Raw genomic sequence first — 21,594 nt, 5'->3', positions numbered from 1 at the left:
CCGCAGCAGTGAGAGCGCCGAATCCTAACCACTAGACCACCAGGGACACAGGGAAAGGCCCTCATCCATCTGCGGCGTGCCCGCAGCGCGACCGACGTCGGCTCTTAAAGCGGGGCCAAGCTCGGCAATCTTTAATTGAGACAGAGACTCATCCACCCGCGATTTTAAAACTGCAGTAACGCGTTGAAGACACGACCCCGCCTGCCGTCGTCACTTAGATCTAACCTGTAAAAGAATCACTGCTACAACAGCTTCCGCGACGCAATGGTCAGCCACCTGGGGGAGGAACCGTGGTGTGAATGACTGGAAGGACACAACAGGGAAACCCACGAGGTTCAGTGTCATACAGACTAGTTTCGCTTGACAGAAAATGAAATCACAAGTAGCCAGTGTGTCTGTAAAGGCTCTCCAGGAAAATCTCTCTCACGCTTCTGCTGAACTGCTGCTTCATCTACGCAGGGGCCCCCGCCTTCTTAATCAAGGAGTCCAATGGCAGCATTTGTCGCAAGTGCTCGTCAGTTCCCACACAGTCGGGGAAGAGCCCGGGACTTGATGAGGACAACGACAGCCAGCTTGGCATTGTTTTCCTCGGCACCTATCAATTATCACAGCAGGGTATGACGTCCCCGGGGCGTGGGGTGTGAGTGAGGGACAGGAAGCAGGCAAGAGACAGAGAAAGCCAAGAGCCACCACACCCTGTTGCTTGCCAGTATTCACACAATTACGGCCCTCAGCTGATACCCCTTTACAAGCGGGAGACCCTGCTCCGCGTCCAGCCCGAGTGCAAAAGGCCCCAGCGAGATTTGAACTCGCGACCCCTGGTTTACAAGACCAGTGCTCTAACCCCTGAGCTATGGAGCCACAAGGCTCCAGACCCTGACTCACGCACACACAAACGTACCGAGTCACGCAGCTGGCTACATGTGGGAGACACGGTGCCCGGCTCAGCTACACAATGGAGAAAGCCAAGAAAGGACGCCACGGCGAAGCTGAAGTCTTGCACAGGCCCATGGAAGTCGCCCCAGCTCTCGTGTGGTTCCATGGTGTAATGGTTAGCACTCTGGGCTTTGAATCCAGCGATCCGAGTTCAAGTCTCGGTGGAACCTGTTGTGGGTGACATTGAAATCGAAACCTGTGTATGGAATCGTGGGCTGCTTTCCTTGTGTGCTCTGCTGTGGGCAAAGAAACCTGCTTTTACTCATCAGCCTTTCTAGGACCTGCAAGATATCACCCACTACTGCAGACGATTGAGTGTACAGCAGACATGCGTGTATTGTATGACAGAGGTTCCTGCGTCGTCAAAATACCCGGAACACCTCCTCCGAGTTCAACGTCTTGCACGGCTCTAAGGGTAACAAACGGGGTGTGGGAAAAAAGGCCACACTTCCCTGACCGGGAATCGAACCCGGGCCACGGCGGTGAGAGCGCCGAATCCTAACCACTAGACCACCAGGGACACGGGGAAAAGCCCTCTCCCGTCTGTGGCGTGCCCGCAGTGCGACCGACGTCGGCTCTGAAAGCGGGGCCAAGCTCGGCAATCTTTAATTGAGACAGAGACTCATCCACCCGCGATTTTAAAACTGCAGTAACGCGTTGAAGACACGACCCCGCCTGCCGTCGTCACTTAGATCTAACCTGTAAAAGAATCACTGCTACAACAGCTTCCGCGACGCAATGGTCAGCCACCTGGGGGAGGAACTGTGTTGTGAAAAACTGGAAAAACACAACAGGGAAACCCACGAGGTTCAGTGTCATACAGAATAGTGTCGCTTGACAGACAAAACTTGCAGTACAAGATTTCTAAAGATTCTTCACAATCACAGGAGTTACAGCCATCACACATCGGTGGGTTAACACTCACACACACAAAGAAAACCACATCGCCCAGCACAAAGAAGAAAACAAGACTTACACCAAGTTGAGAGCACTTTGCCGCTGGGGGAACGGAATCACGACTGTCTTCGATATTGACGCCAGGCTTTCCCTACACAAGGCCAGAACCAGACCGTGAAAAGATGGCTCCGGGATGCCCGCGCTGCTCAGGTCGAGCCCGTTATGCCAAAGCAGCCTGTGGCGGGCAATGAAAACTCAAGCAGCCAGTGTGTCTGCTTCCTGGTCTGCAAAGGCTCTCCAGGAAAATCTCTCTTGCGCTTCTGCTGAACTGCTGCTTCATCTACACAGGGGCCCCCGCCTTCTTAATCAAGGAGTCCAATGGCAGCATTAGTCGCAAGTGCTCGTCAGTTCCCACACAGTCGGGGAGGAGCCCGGGACTTGATGAGGACAACGACAGCCAGCTTGGCATTGATTTCCTCGGCACCTATCAATTATCACAGCAGGGTGTGACGTCCCCGGGGCGTGGGGTGTGAGTGAGGGACAGGAAGCAAGCAAGAGACAGAGGAAGTCAAGAGCCACCACACCCTGTTGCTTGCCAGTAATCACACAACTATGGCCCTCAGCTGATACCCCTTTACAAGTGGGAGACCCTGCTCCGAGTCCAGCCCGAGTGCAAAAGGAGGGCAAAAGGCCCCAGCGAGATTTGAACTCGCGACCCCTGGTTTACAAGACCAGCGCTCTAACCCCTGAGCTATGGAGCCACAAGGCTCCAGGTCCTGACTCACGCGCACACAAACGTACCGAGTCAAGCAGCTGGCAACATGAGGGAGACACGGTGCCCGGCTCAGCTACACAGCGGAGAGAGCAGAGAAAGGACGCCACGGCGAAGCTGAAGTCTTGCACAGGCCCATGGAAGACACCGAAGATCACCAAGGGAATCGACAGTCGCCCCGGCTCTTGTGTGGTTCCATGGTGTAATGGTTAGCACTCTGGACTCTGAATCCAGCGATCTGAGTTCAAATCTCGGTGGAACCTTTTGTGGGTGACATTGGAATTGGTGTCTGGAATGCCAAACGGGAATTCCCGCTGAAATAAACGGGGTGGGGGGAAAAAAGCCACGCTTCCCTGACCAGGAACCGAACCTGGGCCGCAGCGGTGAGAGCGCCGAATCCTAACCACTAGACCACCAGGGACACGGGGAAAAGCCCTCTCCCGTCTGTGGCGTGCCCGCAGCGCGACCGACGTCGGCTCTTAAAGCGGGGCCAAGCTCGGCAATCTTGAATTGAGACAGAGACTCATCCACCCGCGATTTTAAAACTGCAGTAACGCGTTGAAGATACGACCCCGCCTGCCGTCGTCACTTAGATCTAACCTGTAAAAGAATCACTGCTACAACAGCTTCCGCGACGCAATGGTCAGCCACCTGGGGGAGGAACCGTGGTGTGAATGACTGGAAGGACACAACAGGGAAACCCACGAGGTTCAGTGTCATACAGACTAGTTTCGCTTGACAGAAAATGAAATCACAAGTAGCCAGTGTGTCTGTAAAGGCTCTCCAGGAAAATCTCTCTCACGCTTCTGCTGAACTGCTGCTTCATCTACGCAGGGGCCCCCGCCTTCTTAATCAAGGAGTCCAATGGCAGCATTTGTCGCAAGTGCTCGTCAGTTCCCACACAGTCGGGGAAGAGCCCGGGACTTGATGAGGACAACGACAGCCAGCTTGGCATTGTTTTCCTCGGCACCTATCAATTATCACAGCAGGGTATGACGTCCCCGGGGCGTGGGGTGTGAGTGAGGGACAGGAAGCAGGCAAGAGACAGAGAAAGCCAAGAGCCACCACACCCTGTTGCTTGCCATTAATCACACAATTACGACCCTCAGCTGATTCCCCTTTACAAGTGGGAGACCCTGCTCCGCGTCGAGCCCGAGTGCAAAAGGCCCCAGCGAGATTTGAACTCGCGACCCCTGGTTTACAAGACCAGTGCTCTAACCCCTGAGATATGGAGCCACAAGGCTCCAGGTCCTGACTCACGCGCACACAAACGTACCGAGTCACGCAGCTGGCTACATGTGGGAGACACGGTGCCCGGCTCAGCTACACAATGGAGAAAGCAAAGAAAGGACGCCACGGCGAAGCTGAAGTCTTGCACAGGCCCATGGAAGTCGCCCCAGCTCTCGTGTGGTTCCATGGTGTAATGGTTAGCACTCTGGGCTTTGAATCCAGCGATCTGAGTTCAAGTCTCGGTGGAACCTGTTGTGGGTGACATTGAAATCGGAACCTGTGTATGGAATCGTGGGCTGCTTTCCTTGCGTGCTCTGCTGTGGGCAAAGAAACCTGCTTTTACTCATCAGCCTTTCTAGGACCTGCAAGATATCACCCACTACTGCAGACGATTGAGTGTACAGCAGACATGCGTGTATTTTATGACAGAGGTTCCTGCGTCGTCAAAATACCCGGAACACCTCCTCCGAGTTCAACGTCTTGCACGGCTCTAAGGGTAACAAACGGGGTGTGGGAAAAAAGGCCACACTTCCCTGACCGGGAATCGAACCCGGGCCGCGGCGGTGAGAGCGCCGAATCCTAACCACTAGACCACCAGGGACACGGGGAAAAGCCCTCTCCCGTCTGTGGCGTGCCCGCAGTGCGACCGACGTCGGCTCTGAAAGCGGGGCCAAGCTCGGCAATCTTGAATTGAGACAGAGACTCATCCACCAGCGATTTTAAAACTGCAGTAACCCGTTGAAGACACGACCCCGCCTGCCGTCGTCACTTAGATCTAACCCGCAAAAGAATCACTGCTACAACAGCTTCCGCGACACAATGGTCAGCCAACTGGGGGAGGAACTGTGTTGTGAAAAACTGGAAAGACACAACAGGGAAACCCACGAGGTTCAGTGTCATACAGACTAGTGTCGCTTGACAGACAAAACTTGCAGTACAAGATTTCTAAAGATTCTTCACAATCACAGGAGTTACAGCCATCACACATCGGTGGGTTAACACTCACACACACAAAGAAAACCACATCGCCCAGCACAAAGAAGAAAACAAGACTTACACCAAGTTGAGAGCACTTTGCCGCTGGGGGAACGGAATCACGACTGTCTTCGATATTGACGCCAGGCTTTCCCTACACAAGGCCAGAACCAGACCGTGAAAAGATGGCTCCGGGATGCCCGCGCTGCTCAGGTCGAGCCCGTTATGCCAAAGCAGCCTGTGGCGGGCAATGAAAACTCAAGCAGCCAGTGTGTCTGCTTCCTGGTCTGCAAAGGCTCTCCAGGAAAATCTCTCTTGCGCTTCTGCTGAACTGCTGCTTCATCTACACAGGGGCCCCCGCCTTCTTAATCAAGGAGTCCAATGGCAGCATTAGTCGCAAGTGCTCGTCAGTTCCCACACAGTCGGGGAGGAGCCCGGGACTTGATGAGGACAACGACAGCCAGCTTGGCATTGTTTTCCTCGGCACCTATCAATTATCACAGCAGGGTGTGACGTCCCCGGGGCGTGGGGTGTGAGTGAGGGACAGGAAGCAAGCAAGAGACAGAGGAAGTCAAGAGCCACCACAACCTGTTGCTTGCCAGTAATCACACAACTATGGCCCTCAGCTGATACCCCTTTACAAGTGGGAGACCCTGCTCCGAGTCCAGCCCGAGTGCAAAAGGAGGGCAAAAGGCCCCAGCGAGATTTGAACTCGCGACCCCTGGTTTACAAGACCAGTGCTCTAACCCCTGAGCTATGGAGCCACAAGGCTCCAGGTCCTGACTCACGCGCACACAAACGTACCGAGTCAAGCAGCTGGCAACATGAGGGAGACACGGTGCCCGGCTCAGCTACACAGCGGAGAGAGCAGAGAAAGGACGCCACGGCGAAGCTGAAGTCTTGCACAGGCCTATGGAAGACACCGAAGATCACCAAGGGAATCGACAGTCGCCCCGGCTCTTGTGTGGTTCCATGGTGTAATGGTTAGCACTCTGGACTCTGAATCCAGCGATCCGAGTTCAAATCTCGGTGGAACCTTTCGTGGGTGACATTGGAATTGGTGTCTGGAATGCCAAACGGGAATTCCCGCTGAAATAAACGGGGTGGGGGGAAAAAAGCCACGCTTCCCTGACCAGGAACCGAACCTGGGCCGCAGTGGTGAGAGCGCCGAATCCTAACCACTAGACCAGCAGGGACACAGGGAAAGGCCCTCTCCCATCTGTGGCGTGCCCGCAGCGCGACCGACGTCGGCTCTTAAAGCGGGGCCAAGCTCGGCAATCTTTAATTGAGACAGAGACTCATCCACCCGCGATTTTAAAACTGCAGTAACGCGTTGAAGACACGACCCCGCCTGCCGTCGTCACTTAGATCTAACCTGTAAAAGAATCACTGCTACAACAGCTTCCGCGACGCAATGGTCAGCCACCTGGGGGAGGAACTGTGTTGTGAAAAACTGGAAAAACACAACAGGGAAACCCACGAGGTTCAGTGTCATACAGACTAGTGTCGCTTGACAGACAAAACTTGCAGTACAAGATTTCTAAAGATTCTTCACAATCACAGGAGTTACAGCCATCACACATCGGTGGGTTAACACTCACACACACAAAGAAAACCACATCGCCCAGCACAAAGAAGAAAACAAGACTTACACCAAGTTGAGAGCACTTTGCCGCTGGGGGAACGGAATAACAACTATCTTCGATATTGACGCCAGGCTTTCCCTACACAAGGCCAGAACCAGACCGTGAAAAGATGGCTCCGGGATGCCCGCGCTGCTCAGGTCGAGCCCGTTATGCCAAAGCAGCCTGTGGCGGGCAATGAAAACTCAAGCAGCCAGTGTGTCTGCTTCCTGGTCTGCAAAGGCTCTCCAGGAAAATCTCTCTTGCGCTTCTGCTGAACTGCTGCTTCATCTACACAGGGGCCCCCGCCTTCTTAATCAAGGAGTCCAATGGCAGCATTAGTCGCAAGTGCTCGTCAGTTCCCACACAGTCGGGGAGGAGCCCGGGACTTGATGAGGACAACGACAGCCAGCTTGGCATTGTTTTCCTCGGCACCTATCAATTATCACAGCAGGGTGTGACATCCCCGGGGCGTGGGGTGTGAGTGAGGGACAGGAAGCAAGCAAGAGACAGAGGAAGTCAAGAGCCACCACAACCTGTTGCTTGCCAGTAATCACACAACTATGGCCCTCAGCTGATACCCCTTTACAAGTGGGAGACCCTGCTCCGAGTCCAGCCCGAGTGCAAAAGGAGGGCAAAAGGCCCCAGCGAGATTTGAACTCGCGACCCCTGGTTTACAAGACCAGTGCTCTAACCCCTGAGCTATGGAGCCACAAGGCTCCAGGTCCTGACTCACGCGCACACAAACGTACCGAGTCAAGCAGCTGGCAACATGAGGGAGACACGGTGCCCGGCTCAGCTACACAGCGGAGAGAGCAGAGAAAGGACGCCACGGCGAAGCTGAAGTCTTGCACAGGCCCATGGAAGACACCGAAGATCACCAAGGGAATCGACAGTCGCCCCGGCTCTTGTGTGGTTCCATGGTGTAATGGTTAGCACTCTGGACTCTGAATCCAGCGATCCGAGTTCAAATCTCGGTGGAACCTTTTGTGGGTGACATTGGAATTGGTGTCTGGAATGCCAAACGGGAATTCCCGCTGAAATAAACGGGGTGGGGGGAAAAAAGCCACGCTTCCCTGACCAGGAACCGAACCTGGGCCGCAGCGGTGAGAGCGCCGAATCCAAACCACTAGACCACCAGGGACGCAGGGAAAGGCCCTCTCCCATCTGCGGCGTGCCCGCAGCGCGACCGACGTCGGCTCTTAAAGCGGGGCCAAGCTCGGCAATCTTTAATTGAGACAGAGACTCATCCACCCGCGATTTTAAAACTGCAGTAACGCGTTGAAGACACGACCCCGCCTGCCGTCGTCACTTAGATCTAACCTGTAAAAGAATCACTGCTACAACAGCTTCCGCGACGCAATGGTCAGCCACCTGGGGGAGGAACCGTGGTGTGAATGACTGGAAGGACACAACAGTGAAACCCACGAGGTTCAGTGTCATACAGACTAGTTTAACTTGACAGAAAATGAAATCACAAGTAGCCAGTGTGTCTGTAAAGGCTCTCCAGGAAAATCTCTCTCACGCTTCTGCTGAACTGCTGCTTCATCTACGCAGGGGCCCCCGCCTTCTTAATCAAGGAGTCCAATGGCAGCATTTGTCGCAAGTGCTCGTCAGTTCCCACACAGTCGGGGAAGAGCCCGGGACTTGATGAGGACAACGACAGCCAGCTTGGCATTGTTTTCCTCGGCACCTATCAATTATCACAGCAGGGTATGACGTCCCCGGGGCGTGGGGTGTGAGTGAGGGACAGGAAGCAGGCAAGAGACAGAGAAAGCCAAGAGCCACCACACCCTGTTGCTTGCCAGTATTCACACAATTACGGCCCTCAGCTGATACCCCTTTACAAGCGGGAGACCCTGCTCCGCGTCCAGCCCGAGTGCAAAAGGCCCCAGCGAGATTTGAACTCGCGACCACTGGTTTACAAGACCAGTGCTCTAACCCCTGAGCTATGGAGCCACAAGGCTCCAGACCCTGACTCACGCACACACAAACGTACCGAGTCACGCAGCTGGCTACATGTGGGAGACACGGTGCCCGGCTCAGCTACACAATGGAGAAAGCAAAGAAAGGACGCCACGGCGAAGCTGAAGTCTTGCACAGGCCCATGGAAGTCGCCCCAGCTCTCGTGTGGTTCCATGGTGTAATGGTTAGCACTCTGGGCTTTGAATCCAGCGATCCGAGTTCAAGTCTCGGTGGAACCTGTTGTGGGTGACATTGAAATCGAAACCTGTGTATGGAATCGTGGGCTGCTTTCCTTGTGTGCTCTGCTGTGGGCAAAGAAACCTGCTTTTACTCATCAGCCTTTCTAGGACCTGCAAGATATCACCCACTACTGCAGACGATTGAGTGTACAGCAGACATGCGTGTATTGTATGACAGAGGTTCCTGCGTCGTCAAAATACCCGGAACACCTCCTCCGAGTTCAACGTCTTGCACGGCTCTAAGGGTAACAAACGGGGTGTGGGAAAAAAGGCCACACTTCCCTGACCGGGAATCGAACCCGGGCCGCGTCGGTGAGAGCGCCGAATCCTAACCACTAGACCACCAGGGACACGGGGAAAAGCCCTCTCCCGTCTGTGGCGTGCCCGCAGTGCGACCGACGTCGGCTCTGAAAGCGGGGCCAAGCTCGGCAATCTTGAATTGAGACAGAGACTCATCCACCAGCGATTTTAAAACTGCAGTAACCCGTTGAAGACACGACCCCGCCTGCCGTCGTCACTTAGATCTAACCCGCAAAAGAATCACTGCTACAACAGCTTCCGCGACACAATGGTGTTGTGAAAAACTGGAAAGACACAACAGGGAAACCCACGAGGTTCAGTGTCATACAGACTAGTGTCGCTTGACAGACAAAACTTGCAGTACAAGATTTCTAAAGATTCTTCACAATCACAGGAGTTACACCCATTACACATCGGTGGGTTAACACTCACACACACAAAGAAAACCACATCGCCCAGCACAAAGAAGAAAACAAGACTTACACCAAGTTGAGAGCACTTTGCCGCTGGGGGAACGGAATCACGACTGTCTTCGATATTGACGCCAGGCTTTCCCTACACAAGGCCAGAACCAGACCGTGAAAAGATGGCTCCGGGATGCCCAGGCTGCTCAGGTCGAGCCCGTTATGCCAAAGCAGCCTGTGGCGGGCAATGAAAACTCAAGCAGCCAGTGTGTCTGCTTCCTGGTCTGCAAAGGCTCTCCAGGAAAATCTCTCTTGCGCTTCTGCTGAACTGCTGCTTCATCTACACAGGGGCCCCCGCCTTCTTAATCAAGGAGTCCAATGGCAGCATTAGTCGCAAGTGCTCGTCAGTTCCCACACAGTCGGGGAGGAGCCCGGGACTTGATGAGGACAACGACAGCCAGCTTGGCATTGTTTTCCTCGGCACCTATCAATTATCACAGCAGGTTGTGACGTCCCCGGGGCGTGGGGTGTGAGTGAGGGACAGGAAGCAAGGAAGAGACAGAGGAAGTCAAGAGCCACCACACCCTGTTGCTTGCCAGTAATCACACAACTATGGCCCTCAGCTGATACCCCTTTACAAGTGGGAGACCCTGCTCCGAGTCCAGCCCGAGTGCAAAAGGAGGGCAAAAGGCCCCAGCAAGATTTGAACTCGCGACCCCTGGTTTACAAGACCAGTGCTCTAACCCCTGAGCTATGGAGCCACAAGGCTCCAGGTCCTGACTCACGCGCACACAAACGTACCGAGTCAAGCAGCTGGCAACATGAGGGAGACACGGTGCCCGGCTCAGCTACACAGCGGAGAGAGCAGAGAAAGGACGCCACGGCGAAGCTGAAGTCTTGCACAGGCCCATGGAAGACACCGAAGATCACCAAGGGAATCGACAGTCGCCCCGGCTCTTGTGTGGTTCCATGGTGTAATGGTTAGCACTCTGGACTCTGAATCCAGCGATCCGAGTTCAAATCTCGGTGGAACCTTTTGTGGGTGACATTGGAATTGGTGTCTGGAATGCCAAACGGGAATTCCCGCTGAAATAAACGGGGTGGGGGGAAAAAAGCCACGCTTCCCTGACCAGGAACCGAACCTGGGCCGCAGCGGTGAGAGCGCCGAATCCAAACCACTAGACCACCAGGGACGCAGGGAAAGGCCCTCTCCCATCTGTGGCGTGCCCGCAGCGCGACCGACGTCGGCTCTTAAAGCGGGGCCAAGCTCGGCAATCTTTAATTGAGACAGAGACTCATCCACCCGCGATTTTAAAACTGCAGTAACGCGTTGAAGACACGACCCCGCCTGCCGTTGTCACTTAGATCTAACCTGTAAAAGAATCACTGCTACAACAGCTTCTGCGACGCAATGGTCAGCCACCTGGGGGAGGAACCGTGGTGTGAATGACTGGAAGGACACAACAGGGAAACCCACGAGGTTCAGTGTCATACAGACTAGTTTAACTTGACAGAAAATGAAATCACAAGTAGCCAGTGTGTCTGTAAAGGCTCTCCAGGAAAATCTCTCTCACGCTTCTGCTGAACTGCTGCTTCATCTACGCAGGGGCCCCCGCCTTCTTAATCAAGGAGTCCAATGGCAGCATTTGTCGCAAGTGCTCGTCAGTTCCCACACAGTCGGGGAAGAGCCCGGGACTTGATGAGGACAACGACAGCCAGCTTGGCATTGTTTTCCTCGGCACCTATCAATTATCACAGCAGGGTATGACGTCCCCGGGGCGTGGGGTGTGAGTGAGGGACAGGAAGCAGGCAAGAGACAGAGAAAGCCAAGAGCCACCACACCCTGTTGCTTGCCAGTATTCACACAATTACGGCCCTCAGCTGATACCCCTTTACAAGCGGGAGACCCTGCTCCGCGTCCAGCCCGAGTGCAAAAGGCCCCAGCGAGATTTGAACTCGCGACCCCTGGTTTACAAGACCAGTGCTCTAACCCCTGAGATGTGGAGCCACAAGGCTCCAGACCCTGACTCACGCACACACAAACGTACCGAGTCACGCAGCTGGCTACATGTGGGAGACACGGTGCCCGGCTCAGCTACACAATGGAGAAAGCCAAGAAAGGACGCCACGGCGAAGCTGAAGTCTTGCACAGGCCCATGGAAGTCGCCCCAGCTCTCGTGTGGTTCCATGGTGTAATGGTTAGCACTCTGGGCTTTGAATCCAGCGATCCGAGTTCAAGTCTCGGTGGAACCTGTTGTGGGTGACATTGAAATCGAAACCTGTGTATGGAATCGTGGGCTGCTTTCCTTGTGTGCTCTGCTGTGGGCAAAGAAACCTGCTTTTACTCATCAGCCTTTCTAGGACCTGCAAGATATCACCCACTACTGCAGACGATTGAGTGTACAGCAGACATGCGTGTATTGTATGACAGAGGTTCCTGCGTCGTCAAAATACCCGGAACACCTCCTCCGAGTTCAACGTCTTGCACGGCTCTAAGGGTAACAAACGGGGTGTGGGAAAAAAGGCCACACTTCCCTGACCGGGAATCGAACCCGGGCCGCGGCGGTGAGAGCGCCGAATCCTAACCACTAGACCACCAGGGACACGGGGAAAAGCCCTCTCCCGTCTGTGGCGTGCCCGCAGTGCGACCGACGTCGGCTCTGAAAGCGGGGCCAAGCTCGGCAATCTTGAATTGAGACAGAGACTCATCCACCAGCGATTTTAAAACTGCAGTAACCCGTTGAAGACACGACCCCGCCTGCCGTCGTCACTTAGATCTAACCCGCAAAAGAATCACTGCTACAACAGCTTCCGCGACACAATGGTGTTGTGAAAAACTGGAAAGACACAACAGGGAAACCCACGAGGTTCAGTGTCATACAGACTAGTGTCGCTTGACAGACAAAACTTGCAGTACAAGATTTCTAAAGATTCTTCACAATCACAGGAGTTACACCCATTACACATCGGTGGGTTAACACTCACACACACAAAGAAAACCACATCGCCCAGCACAAAGAAGAAAACAAGACTTACACCAAGTTGAGAGCACTTTGCCGCTGGGGGAACGGAATCACGACTGTCTTCGATATTGACGCCAGGCTTTCCCTACACAAGGCCAGAACCAGACCGTGAAAAGATGGCTCCGGGATGCCCAGGCTGCTCAGGTCAAGCCCGTTATGCCAAAGCAGCCTGTGGCGGGCAATGAAAACTCAAGCAGCCAGTGTGTCTGCTTCCTGGTCTGCAAAGGCTCTCCAGGAAAATCTCTCTTGCGCTTCTGCTGAACTGCTGCTTCATCTACACAGGGGCCCCCGCCTTCTTAATCAAGGAGTCCAATGGCAGCATTAGTCGCAAGTGCTCGTCAGTTCCCACACAGTCGGGGAGGAGCCCGGGACTTGATGAGGACAACGACAGCCAGCTTGGCATTGTTTTCCTCGGCACCTATCAATTATCACAGCAGGGTGTGACGTCCCCGGGGCGTGGGGTGTGAGTGAGGGACAGGAAGCAAGCAAGAGACAGAGGAAGTCAAGAGCCACCACAACCTGTTGCTTGCCAGTAATCACACAACTATGGCCCTCAGCTGATACCCCTTTACAAGTGGGAGACCCTGCTCCGAGTCCAGCCCGAGTGCAAAAGGAGGGCAAAAGGCCCCAGCGAGATTTGAACTCGGGACCCCTGGTTTACAAGACCAGTGCTCTAACCCCTGAGCTATGGAGCCACAAGGCTCCAGGTCCTGACTCACGCGCACACAAACGTACCGAGTCAAGCAGCTGGCAACATGAGGGAGACACGGTGCCCGGCTCAGCTACACAGCGGAGAGAGCAGAGAAAGGACGCCACGGCGAAGCTGAAGTCTTGCACAGGCCCATGGAAGACACCGAAGATCACCAAGGGAATCGACAGTCGCCCCGGCTCTTGTGTGGTTCCATGGTGTAATGGTTAGCACTCTGGACTCTGAATCCAGTGATCTGAGTTCAAATCTCGGTGGAACCTTTTGTGGGTGACATTGGAATTAGTGTCTGGAATGCCAAACGGGAATTCCCGCTGAAATAAACGGGGTGGGGGGAAAAAAGCCACGCTTCCCTGACCAGGAACCGAACCTGGGCCGCAGCGGTAAGAGCGCCGAATCCTAACCACTAGACCACCAGGGACACAGGGAAAGGCCCTCTCCCATCTGTGGCGTGCCCGCAGCGCGACCGACGTCGGCTCTTAAAGCGGGGCCAAGCTCGGCAATCTTGAATTGAGACAGAGACTCATCCACCAGCGATTTTAAAACTGCAGTAACCCGTTGAAGACACGACCCCGCCTGCCGTCGTCACTTAGATCTAACCCGCAAAAGAATCACTGCTACAACAGCTTCCGCGACACAATGGTCAGCCAACTGGGGGAGGAACCGTGGTGTGAATGACTGGAAGGACACAACAGGGAAACCCACGAGGTTCAGTGTCATACAGACTAGTTTCGCTTGACAGAAAATGAAATCACAAGTAGCCAGTGTGTCTGTAAAGGCTCTCCAGGAAAATCTCTCTCACGCTTCTGCTGAACTGCTGCTTCATCTACGCAGGGGCCCCCGCCTTCTTAATCAAGGAGTCCAATGGCAGCATTTGTCGCAAGTGCTCGTCAGTTCCCACACAGTCGGGGAAGAGCCCGGGACTTGATGAGGACAACGACAGCCAGCTTGGCATTGTTTTCCTCGGCACCTATCAATTATCACAGCAGGGTATGACGTCCCCGGGGCGTGGGGTGTGAGTGAGGGACAGGAAGCAGGCAAGAGACAGAGAAAGCCAAGAGCCACCACACCCTGTTGCTTGCCATTAATCACACAATTACGACCCTCAGCTGATTCCCCTTTACAAGTGGGAGACCCTGCTCCGCGTCGAGCCGAGTGCAAAAGGCCCCAGCGAGATTTGAACTCGCGACCCCTGGTTTACAAGACCAGTGCTCTAACCCCTGAGATGTGGAGCCACGATTCTCCAGACCCTGACTCACGCACACACAAACGTACCGAGTCACGCAGCTGGCTACATGTGGGAGACACGGTGCCCGGCTCAGCTACACAATGGAGAAAGCAAAGAAAGGACGCCACGGCGAAGCTGAAGTCTTGCACAGGCCCATGGAAGTCGCCCCAGCTCTCGTGTGGTTCCATGTTGTAATGGTTAGCACCCTGGGCTTTGAATCCGGCGATCCGAGTTCAAGTCTCGGTGGAACCTGTTGTGGGTGACACTGAAATCGGAACCTGTGTATGGAATCGTGGGCTGCTTTCCTTGTGTGCTCTGCTGTGGGCAAAGAAACCTGCTTTTACTCATCAGCCTTTCTAGGACCTGCAAGATATCACCCACTACTGCAGACGATTGAGTGTACAGCAGACATGCGTGTATTTTATGACAGAGGTTCCTGCGTCGTCAAAATACCCGGAACTCCTCCTCCGAGTTCAACGTCTTGCACGGCTCTAAGGGTAACAAACGGGGTGTGGGAAAAAAGGCCACACTTCCCTGACCGGGAATCGAACCCGGGCCGTGGCGGTGAGAGCGCCGAATCCTAACCACTAGACCACCAGGGACACGGGGAAAAGCCCTCTCCCGTCTGTGGCGTGCCCGCAGTGCGACCGACGTCGGCTCTGAAAGCGGGGCCAAGCTCGGCAATCTTGAATTGAGACAGAGACTCATCCACCAGCGATTTTAAAACTGCAGTAACCCGTTGAAGACACGACCCCGCCTGCCGTCGTCACTTAGATCTAACCCGCAAAAGAATCACTGCTACAACAGCTTCCGCGACACAATGGTGTTGTGAAAAACTGGAAAGACACAACAGGGAAACCCACGAGGTTCAGTGTCATACAGACTAGTGTCGCTTGACAGACAAAACTTGCAGTACAAGATTTCTAAAGATTCTTCACAATCACAGGAGTTACAGCCATCACACATCGGTGGGTTAACACTCACACACACAAAGAAAACCACATCGCCCAGCACAAAGAAGAAAACAAGACTTACACCAAGTTGAGAGCACTTTGCCGCTGGGGGAACGGAATCACGACTGTCTTCGATATTGACGCCAGGCTTTCCCTACACAAGGCCAGAACCAGACCGTGAAAAGATGGCTCCGGGATGCCCGCGCTGCTCAGGTCGAGCCCGTTATGCCAAAGCAGCCTGTGGCGGGCAATGAAAACTCAAGCAGCCATTGTGTCTGCTTCCTGGTCTGTAAAGGCTCTCCAGGAAAATCTCTCTCACGCTTCTGCTGAACTGCTGCTTCATCTACGCAGGGGCCCCCGCCTTCTTAATCAAGGAGTCCAATGGCAGCATTTGTCGCAAGTGCTCGTCAGTTCCCACACAGTCGGGGAAGAGCCCGGGACTTGATGAGGACAACGACAGCCAGCTTGGCATTGTTTTCCTCGGCACCTATCAATTATCACAGCAGGGTATGACGTCCCCGGGGCGTGGGGTGTGAGTGAGGGACAGGAAGCAGGCAAGAGACAGAGAAAGCCAAGAGCCACCACACCCTGTTGCTTGCCAGTATTCACACAATTACGGCCCTCAGCTGATACCCCTTTACAAGCGGGAGACCCTGCTCCGCGTCCAGCCCGAGTGCAAAAGGCCCCAGCGAGATTTGAACTCGCGACCCCTGGTTTACAAGACCAGTGCTCTAACCCCTGAGATGTGGAGCCACAAGGCTCCAGACCCTGACTCACGCACACACAAACGTACCGAGTCACGCAGCTGGCTACATGTGGGAGACACGGTGCCCGGCTCAGCTACACAATGGAGAAAGCCAAGAAAGGACGCCACGGCGAAGCTGAAGTCTTGCACAGGCCCATGGAAGTCGCCCCAGCTCTCGTGTGGTTCCATGGTGTAATGGTTAGCACTCCGGGCTTTGAATCCAGCGATCCGAGTTCAAGTCTCGGTGGAACCTGTTGTGGGTGACATTGGAATTGGTGTCTGGAATGCCAAACGGGAATTCCCGCTGAAATAAACGGGGTGGGGGGAAAAAAGCCACGCTTCCCTGACCAGGAACCGAACCTGGGCCGCAGCGGTGAGAGCGCCGAATCCTAACCACTAGACCACCAGGGACACGGGGAAAAGCCCTCTCCCGTCTGTGGCGTGCCCGCAGCGCGACCGACGTCGGCTCTTAAAGCGGGGCCAAGCTCGGCAATCTTGAATTGAGACAGAGACTCATCCACCCGCGATTTTAAAACTGCAGTAACGCGTTGAAGATACGACCCCGCCTGCCGTCGTCACTTAGATCTAACCTGTAAAAGAATCACTGCTACAACAGCTTCCGCGACGCAATGGTCAGCCACCTGGGGGAGGAACCGTGGTGTGAATGACTGGAAGGACACAACAGGGAAACCCACGAGGTTCAGTGTCATACAGACTAGTTTCGCTTGACAGAAAATGAAATCACAAGTAGCCAGTGTGTCTGTAAAGGCTCTCCAGGAAAATCTCTCTCACGCTTCTGCTGAACTGCTGCTTCATCTACGCAGGGGCCCCCGCCTTCTTAATCAAGGAGTCCAATGGCAGCATTTGTCGCAAGTGCTCGTCAGTTCCCACACAGTCGGGGAAGAGCCCGGGACTTGATGAGGACAACGACAGCCAGCTTGGCATTGTTTTCCTCGGCACCTATCAATTATCACAGCAGGGTATGACGTCCCCGGGGCGTGGGGTGTGAGTGAGGGACAGGAAGCAGGCAAGAGACAGAGAAAGCCAAGAGCCACCACACCCTGTTGCTTGCCATTAATCACACAATTACGACCCTCAGCTGATTCCCCTTTACAAGTGGGAGACCCTGCTCCGCGTCGAGCCCGAGTGCAAAAGGCCCCAGCGAGATTTGAACTCGCGACCCCTGGTTTACAAGACCAGTGCTCTAACCCCTGAGATATGGAGCCACAAGGCTCCAGGTCCTGACTCACGCGCACACAAACGTACCGAGTCACGCAGCTGGCTACATGTGGGAGACACGGTGCCCGGCTCAGCTACACAATGGAGAAAGCAAAGAAAGGACGCCACGGCGAAGCTGAAGTCTTGCACAGGCCCATGGAAGTCGCCCCAGCTCTCGTGTGGTTCCATGGTGTAATGGTTAGCACTCTGGGCTTTGAATCTAGCGATCTGAGTTCAAGTCTCGGTGGAACCTGTTGTGGGTGACATTGAAATCGGAACCTGTGTATGGAATCGTGGGCTGCTTTCCTTGCGTGCTCTGCTGTGGGCAAAGAAACCTGCTTTTACTCATCAGCCTTTCTAGGACCTGCAAGATATCACCCACTACTGCAGACGATTGAGTGTACAGCAGACATGCGTGTATTTTATGACAGAGGTTCCTGCGTCGTCAAAATACCCGGAACACCTCCTCCGAGTTCAACGTCTTGCACGGCTCTAAGGGTAACAAACGGGGTGTGGGAAAAAAGGCCACACTTCCCTGACCGGGAATCGAACCCGGGCCGCGGCGGTGAGAGCGCCGAATCCTAACCACTAGACCACCAGGGACACGGGGAAAAGCCCTCTCCCGTCTGTGGCGTGCCCGCAGTGCGACCGACGTCGGCTCTGAAAGCGGGGCCAAGCTCGGCAATCTTGAATTGAGACAGAGACTCATCCACCAGCGATTTTAAAACTGCAGTAACCCGTTGAAGACACGACCCCGCCTGCCGTCGTCACTTAGATCTAACCCGCAAAAGAATCACTGCTACAACAGCTTCCGCGACACAATGGTCAGCCAACTGGGGGAGGAACTGTGTTGTGAAAAACTGGAAAGACACAACAGGGAAACCCACGAGGTTCAGTGCCATACAGACTAGTGTCGCTTGACAGACAAAACTTGCAGTACAAGATTTCTAAAGATTCTTCACAATCACAGGAGTTACAGCCATCACACATCGGTGGGTTAACACTCACACACACAAAGAAAACCACATCGCCCAGCACAAAGAAGAAAACAAGACTTACACCAAGTTGAGAGCACTTTGCCGCTGGGGGAACGGAATCACGACTGTCTTCGATATTGACGCCAGGCTTTCCCTACACAAGGCCAGAACCAGACCGTGAAAAGATGGCTCCGGGATGCCCGCGCTGCTCAGGTCGAGCCCGTTATGCCAAAGCAGCCTGTGGCGGGCAATGAAAACTCAAGCAGCCAGTGTGTCTGCTTCCTGGTCTGCAAAGGCTCTCCAGGAAAATCTCTCTTGCGCTTCTGCTGAACTGCTGCTTCATCTACACAGGGGCCCCCGCCTTCTTAATCAAGGAGTCCAATGGCAGCATTAGTCGCAAGTGCTCGTCAGTTCCCACACAGTCGGGGAGGAGCCCGGGACTTGATGAGGACAACGACAGCCAGCTTGGCATTGTTTTCCTCGGCACCTATCAATTATCACAGCAGGGTGTGACGTCCCCGGGGCGTGGGGTGTGAGTGAGGGACAGGAAGCAAGCAAGAGACAGAGGAAGTCAAGAGCCACCACAACCTGTTGCTTGCCAGTAATCACACAACTATGGCCCTCAGCTGATACCCCTTTACAAGTGGGAGACCCTGCTCCGAGTCCAGCCCGAGTGCAAAAGGAGGGCAAAAGGCCCCAGCGAGATTTGAACTCGCGACCCCTGGTTTACAAGACCAGTGCTCTAACCCCTGACCTATGGAGCCACGAGGCTAAAGGTCCTGACTCACGCGCACACAAACGTACCGAGTCAAGCAGCTGGCAACATGAGGGAGACACGGTGCCCGGCTCAGCTACACAGCGGAGAGAGCAGAGAAAGGACGCCACGGCGAAGCTGAAGTCTTGCACAGGCCCATGGAAGACACCGAAGATCACCAAGGGAATCGACAGTCGCCCCAGCTCTTGTGTGGTTCCATGGTGTAATGGTTAGCACTCTGGACTCTGAATCCAGCGATCCGAGTTCAAATCTCGGTGGAACCTTTTGTGGGTGACATTGGAATTGGTGTCTGGAATGCCAAACGGGAATTCCCGCTGAAATAAACGGGGTGGGGGGAAAAAAGCCACGCTTCCCTGACCAGGAACCGAACCTGGGCCGCAGCGGTAAGAGCGCCGAATCCTAACCACTAGACCACCAGGGACACAGGGAAAGGCCCTCTCCCATCTGTGGCGTGCCCGCAGCGCGACCGACGTCGGCTCTTAAAGCGGGGCCAAGCTCGGCAATCTTGAATTGAGACAGAGACTCATCCACCAGCGATTTTAAAACTGCAGTAACCCGTTGAAGACACGACCCCGCCTGCCGTCGTCACTTAGATCTAACCCGCAAAAGAATCACTGCTACAACAGCTTCCGCGACACAATGGTCAGCCAACTGGGGGAGGAACCGTGGTGTGAATGACTGGAAGGACACAACAGGGAAACCCACGAGGTTCAGTGTCATACAGACTAGTTTCGCTTGACAGAAAATGAAATCACAAGTAGCCAGTGTGTCTGTAAAGGCTCTCCAGGAAAATCTCTCTCACGCTTCTGCTGAACTGCTGCTTCATCTACGCAGGGGCCCCCGCCTTCTTAATCAAGGAGTCCAATGGCAGCATTTGTCGCAAGTGCTCGTCAGTTCCCACACAGTCGGGGAAGAGCCCGGGACTTGATGAGGACAACGACAGCCAGCTTGGCATTGTTTTCCTCGGCACCTATCAATTATCACAGCAGGGTATGACGTCCCCGGGGCGTGGGGTGTGAGTGAGGGACAGGAAGCAGGCAAGAGACAGAGAAAGCCAAGAGCCACCACACCCTGTTGCTTGCCATTAATCACACAATTACGACCCTCAGCTGATTCCCCTTTACAAGTGGGAGACCCTGCTCCGCGTCGAGCCGAGTGCAAAAGGCCCCAGCGAGATTTGAACTCGCGACCCCTGGTTTACAAGACCAGTGCTCTAACCCCTGAGATGTGGAGCCACGATTCTCCAGACCCTGACTCACGCACACACAAACGTACCGAGTCACGCAGCTGGCTACATGTGGGAGACACGGTGCCCGGCTCAGCTACACAATGGAGAAAGCAAAGAAAGGACGCCACGGCGAAGCTGAAGTCTTGCACAGGCCCATGGAAGTCGCCCCAGCTCTCGTGTGGTTCCATGTTGTAATGGTTAGCACCCTGGGCTTTGAATCCGGCGATCCGAGTTCAAGTCTCGGTGGAACCTGTTGTGGGTGACATTGAAATCGGAACCTGTGTATGGAATCGTGGGCTGCTTTCCTTGTGTGCTCTGCTGTGGGCAAAGAAACCTGCTTTTACTCATCAGCCTTTCTAGGACCTGCAAGATATCACCCACTACTGCAGACGATTGAGTGTACAGCAGACATGCGTGTATTTTATGACAGAGGTTCCTGCGTCGTCAAAATACCCGGAACTCCTCCTCCGAGTTCAACGTCTTGCACGGCTCTAAGGGTAACAAACGGGGTGTGGGAAAAAAGGCCACACTTCCCTGACCGGGAATCGAACCCGGGCCGTGGCGGTGAGAGCGCCGAATCCTAACCACTAGACCACCAGGGACACGGGGAAAAGCCCTCTCCCGTCTGTGGCGTGCCCGCAGTGCGACCGACGTCGGCTCTGAAAGCGGGGCCAAGCTCGGCAATCTTGAATTGAGACAGAGACTCATCCACCAGCGATTTTAAAACTGCAGTAACCCGTTGAAGACACGACCCCGCCTGCCGTCGTCACTTAGATCTAACCCGCAAAAGAATCACTGCTACAACAGCTTCCGCGACACAATGGTGTTGTGAAAAACTGGAAAGACACAACAGGGAAACCCACGAGGTTCAGTGTCATACAGACTAGTGTCGCTTGACAGACAAAACTTGCAGTACAAGATTTCTAAAGATTCTTCACAATCACAGGAGTTACAGCCATCACACATCGGTGGGTTAACACTCACACACACAAAGAAAACCACATCGCCCAGCACAAAGAAGAAAACAAGACTTACACCAAGTTGAGAGCACTTTGCCGCTGGGGGAACGGAATCACGACTGTCTTCGATATTGACGCCAGGCTTTCCCTACACAAGGCCAGAACCAGACCGTGAAAAGATGGCTCCGGGATGCCCGCGCTGCTCAGGTCGAGCCCGTTATGCCAAAGCAGCCTGTGGCGGGCAATGAAAACTCAAGCAGCCATTGTGTCTGCTTCCTGGTCTGTAAAGGCTCTCCAGGAAAATCTCTCTCACGCTTCTGCTGAACTGCTGCTTCATCTACGCAGGGGCCCCCGCCTTCTTAATCAAGGAGTCCAATGGCAGCATTTGTCGCAAGTGCTCGTCAGTTCCCACACAGTCGGGGAAGAGCCCGGGACTTGATGA

At 54.4% G+C, this 21,594-nt stretch overlaps 37 non-coding genes across 37 annotated transcripts; 12 read left to right on the top strand and 25 right to left on the bottom strand.

The window, feature by feature from the left end:
* Positions 1-788: 788 nt before the first annotated feature.
* trnat-ugu (transfer RNA threonine (anticodon UGU)) lies at positions 789-861 on the bottom strand. The gene has a single exon. It is a non-coding gene; the product is annotated as a tRNA-Thr (tRNA).
* Positions 862-1,034: 173 nt separating this feature from the next.
* Positions 1,035-1,106, top strand: trnaq-uug (transfer RNA glutamine (anticodon UUG)). Its single transcript has one exon. It is a non-coding gene; the product is annotated as a tRNA-Gln (tRNA).
* Positions 1,107-1,384: 278 nt separating this feature from the next.
* On the bottom strand, positions 1,385-1,456 carry trnae-cuc (transfer RNA glutamic acid (anticodon CUC)). Its single transcript has one exon. It is a non-coding gene; the product is annotated as a tRNA-Glu (tRNA).
* A 1,065-nt stretch (positions 1,457-2,521) lies between these two features.
* Positions 2,522-2,594, bottom strand: trnat-ugu (transfer RNA threonine (anticodon UGU)). The gene has a single exon. It is a non-coding gene; the product is annotated as a tRNA-Thr (tRNA).
* Positions 2,595-2,796: 202 nt separating this feature from the next.
* On the top strand, positions 2,797-2,868 carry trnaq-cug (transfer RNA glutamine (anticodon CUG)). Its single transcript has one exon. It is a non-coding gene; the product is annotated as a tRNA-Gln (tRNA).
* Positions 2,869-2,954: 86 nt separating this feature from the next.
* Positions 2,955-3,026, bottom strand: trnae-cuc (transfer RNA glutamic acid (anticodon CUC)). Its single transcript has one exon. It is a non-coding gene; the product is annotated as a tRNA-Glu (tRNA).
* Positions 3,027-3,768: 742 nt separating this feature from the next.
* trnat-ugu (transfer RNA threonine (anticodon UGU)) lies at positions 3,769-3,841 on the bottom strand. Its single transcript has one exon. It is a non-coding gene; the product is annotated as a tRNA-Thr (tRNA).
* Positions 3,842-4,014: 173 nt separating this feature from the next.
* trnaq-uug (transfer RNA glutamine (anticodon UUG)) lies at positions 4,015-4,086 on the top strand. The gene has a single exon. It is a non-coding gene; the product is annotated as a tRNA-Gln (tRNA).
* Positions 4,087-4,364: 278 nt separating this feature from the next.
* On the bottom strand, positions 4,365-4,436 carry trnae-cuc (transfer RNA glutamic acid (anticodon CUC)). The gene has a single exon. It is a non-coding gene; the product is annotated as a tRNA-Glu (tRNA).
* A 1,065-nt stretch (positions 4,437-5,501) lies between these two features.
* Positions 5,502-5,574, bottom strand: trnat-ugu (transfer RNA threonine (anticodon UGU)). Its single transcript has one exon. It is a non-coding gene; the product is annotated as a tRNA-Thr (tRNA).
* A 202-nt stretch (positions 5,575-5,776) lies between these two features.
* trnaq-cug (transfer RNA glutamine (anticodon CUG)) lies at positions 5,777-5,848 on the top strand. The gene has a single exon. It is a non-coding gene; the product is annotated as a tRNA-Gln (tRNA).
* A 1,223-nt stretch (positions 5,849-7,071) lies between these two features.
* Positions 7,072-7,144, bottom strand: trnat-ugu (transfer RNA threonine (anticodon UGU)). The gene has a single exon. It is a non-coding gene; the product is annotated as a tRNA-Thr (tRNA).
* A 202-nt stretch (positions 7,145-7,346) lies between these two features.
* Positions 7,347-7,418, top strand: trnaq-cug (transfer RNA glutamine (anticodon CUG)). The gene has a single exon. It is a non-coding gene; the product is annotated as a tRNA-Gln (tRNA).
* A 900-nt stretch (positions 7,419-8,318) lies between these two features.
* trnat-ugu (transfer RNA threonine (anticodon UGU)) lies at positions 8,319-8,391 on the bottom strand. Its single transcript has one exon. It is a non-coding gene; the product is annotated as a tRNA-Thr (tRNA).
* A 173-nt stretch (positions 8,392-8,564) lies between these two features.
* trnaq-uug (transfer RNA glutamine (anticodon UUG)) lies at positions 8,565-8,636 on the top strand. The gene has a single exon. It is a non-coding gene; the product is annotated as a tRNA-Gln (tRNA).
* Positions 8,637-8,914: 278 nt separating this feature from the next.
* On the bottom strand, positions 8,915-8,986 carry trnae-cuc (transfer RNA glutamic acid (anticodon CUC)). The gene has a single exon. It is a non-coding gene; the product is annotated as a tRNA-Glu (tRNA).
* A 1,042-nt stretch (positions 8,987-10,028) lies between these two features.
* Positions 10,029-10,101, bottom strand: trnat-ugu (transfer RNA threonine (anticodon UGU)). Its single transcript has one exon. It is a non-coding gene; the product is annotated as a tRNA-Thr (tRNA).
* A 202-nt stretch (positions 10,102-10,303) lies between these two features.
* trnaq-cug (transfer RNA glutamine (anticodon CUG)) lies at positions 10,304-10,375 on the top strand. The gene has a single exon. It is a non-coding gene; the product is annotated as a tRNA-Gln (tRNA).
* A 900-nt stretch (positions 10,376-11,275) lies between these two features.
* trnat-ugu (transfer RNA threonine (anticodon UGU)) lies at positions 11,276-11,348 on the bottom strand. Its single transcript has one exon. It is a non-coding gene; the product is annotated as a tRNA-Thr (tRNA).
* Positions 11,349-11,521: 173 nt separating this feature from the next.
* trnaq-uug (transfer RNA glutamine (anticodon UUG)) lies at positions 11,522-11,593 on the top strand. Its single transcript has one exon. It is a non-coding gene; the product is annotated as a tRNA-Gln (tRNA).
* A 278-nt stretch (positions 11,594-11,871) lies between these two features.
* On the bottom strand, positions 11,872-11,943 carry trnae-cuc (transfer RNA glutamic acid (anticodon CUC)). Its single transcript has one exon. It is a non-coding gene; the product is annotated as a tRNA-Glu (tRNA).
* Positions 11,944-12,985: 1,042 nt separating this feature from the next.
* trnat-ugu (transfer RNA threonine (anticodon UGU)) lies at positions 12,986-13,058 on the bottom strand. Its single transcript has one exon. It is a non-coding gene; the product is annotated as a tRNA-Thr (tRNA).
* A 202-nt stretch (positions 13,059-13,260) lies between these two features.
* Positions 13,261-13,332, top strand: trnaq-cug (transfer RNA glutamine (anticodon CUG)). Its single transcript has one exon. It is a non-coding gene; the product is annotated as a tRNA-Gln (tRNA).
* Positions 13,333-13,418: 86 nt separating this feature from the next.
* Positions 13,419-13,490, bottom strand: trnak-cuu (transfer RNA lysine (anticodon CUU)). Its single transcript has one exon. It is a non-coding gene; the product is annotated as a tRNA-Lys (tRNA).
* A 741-nt stretch (positions 13,491-14,231) lies between these two features.
* On the bottom strand, positions 14,232-14,304 carry trnat-ugu (transfer RNA threonine (anticodon UGU)). Its single transcript has one exon. It is a non-coding gene; the product is annotated as a tRNA-Thr (tRNA).
* Positions 14,305-14,827: 523 nt separating this feature from the next.
* On the bottom strand, positions 14,828-14,899 carry trnae-cuc (transfer RNA glutamic acid (anticodon CUC)). Its single transcript has one exon. It is a non-coding gene; the product is annotated as a tRNA-Glu (tRNA).
* Positions 14,900-15,930: 1,031 nt separating this feature from the next.
* trnat-ugu (transfer RNA threonine (anticodon UGU)) lies at positions 15,931-16,003 on the bottom strand. The gene has a single exon. It is a non-coding gene; the product is annotated as a tRNA-Thr (tRNA).
* Positions 16,004-16,176: 173 nt separating this feature from the next.
* On the top strand, positions 16,177-16,248 carry trnaq-uug (transfer RNA glutamine (anticodon UUG)). Its single transcript has one exon. It is a non-coding gene; the product is annotated as a tRNA-Gln (tRNA).
* Positions 16,249-16,334: 86 nt separating this feature from the next.
* trnae-cuc (transfer RNA glutamic acid (anticodon CUC)) lies at positions 16,335-16,406 on the bottom strand. Its single transcript has one exon. It is a non-coding gene; the product is annotated as a tRNA-Glu (tRNA).
* Positions 16,407-17,148: 742 nt separating this feature from the next.
* On the bottom strand, positions 17,149-17,221 carry trnat-ugu (transfer RNA threonine (anticodon UGU)). The gene has a single exon. It is a non-coding gene; the product is annotated as a tRNA-Thr (tRNA).
* Positions 17,222-17,394: 173 nt separating this feature from the next.
* trnaq-uug (transfer RNA glutamine (anticodon UUG)) lies at positions 17,395-17,466 on the top strand. The gene has a single exon. It is a non-coding gene; the product is annotated as a tRNA-Gln (tRNA).
* Positions 17,467-17,744: 278 nt separating this feature from the next.
* On the bottom strand, positions 17,745-17,816 carry trnae-cuc (transfer RNA glutamic acid (anticodon CUC)). Its single transcript has one exon. It is a non-coding gene; the product is annotated as a tRNA-Glu (tRNA).
* Positions 17,817-18,881: 1,065 nt separating this feature from the next.
* On the bottom strand, positions 18,882-18,954 carry trnat-ugu (transfer RNA threonine (anticodon UGU)). Its single transcript has one exon. It is a non-coding gene; the product is annotated as a tRNA-Thr (tRNA).
* Positions 18,955-19,156: 202 nt separating this feature from the next.
* trnaq-cug (transfer RNA glutamine (anticodon CUG)) lies at positions 19,157-19,228 on the top strand. The gene has a single exon. It is a non-coding gene; the product is annotated as a tRNA-Gln (tRNA).
* An 86-nt stretch (positions 19,229-19,314) lies between these two features.
* On the bottom strand, positions 19,315-19,386 carry trnak-cuu (transfer RNA lysine (anticodon CUU)). Its single transcript has one exon. It is a non-coding gene; the product is annotated as a tRNA-Lys (tRNA).
* Positions 19,387-20,127: 741 nt separating this feature from the next.
* On the bottom strand, positions 20,128-20,200 carry trnat-ugu (transfer RNA threonine (anticodon UGU)). Its single transcript has one exon. It is a non-coding gene; the product is annotated as a tRNA-Thr (tRNA).
* A 523-nt stretch (positions 20,201-20,723) lies between these two features.
* trnae-cuc (transfer RNA glutamic acid (anticodon CUC)) lies at positions 20,724-20,795 on the bottom strand. The gene has a single exon. It is a non-coding gene; the product is annotated as a tRNA-Glu (tRNA).
* Positions 20,796-21,594: the final 799 nt, after the last annotated feature.

Source organism: Lepisosteus platostomus, chromosome 8 (assembly GCF_059453375.1).
Source record: "Lepisosteus platostomus isolate fLepPlt1 chromosome 8, fLepPlt1.hap1, whole genome shotgun sequence".
Taxonomy (NCBI): domain Eukaryota; kingdom Metazoa; phylum Chordata; class Actinopteri; order Semionotiformes; family Lepisosteidae; genus Lepisosteus; species Lepisosteus platostomus.
Note: the sequence above shows the minus strand (reverse complement) of the source record. Positions and strands in the feature narration are given on the sequence as shown.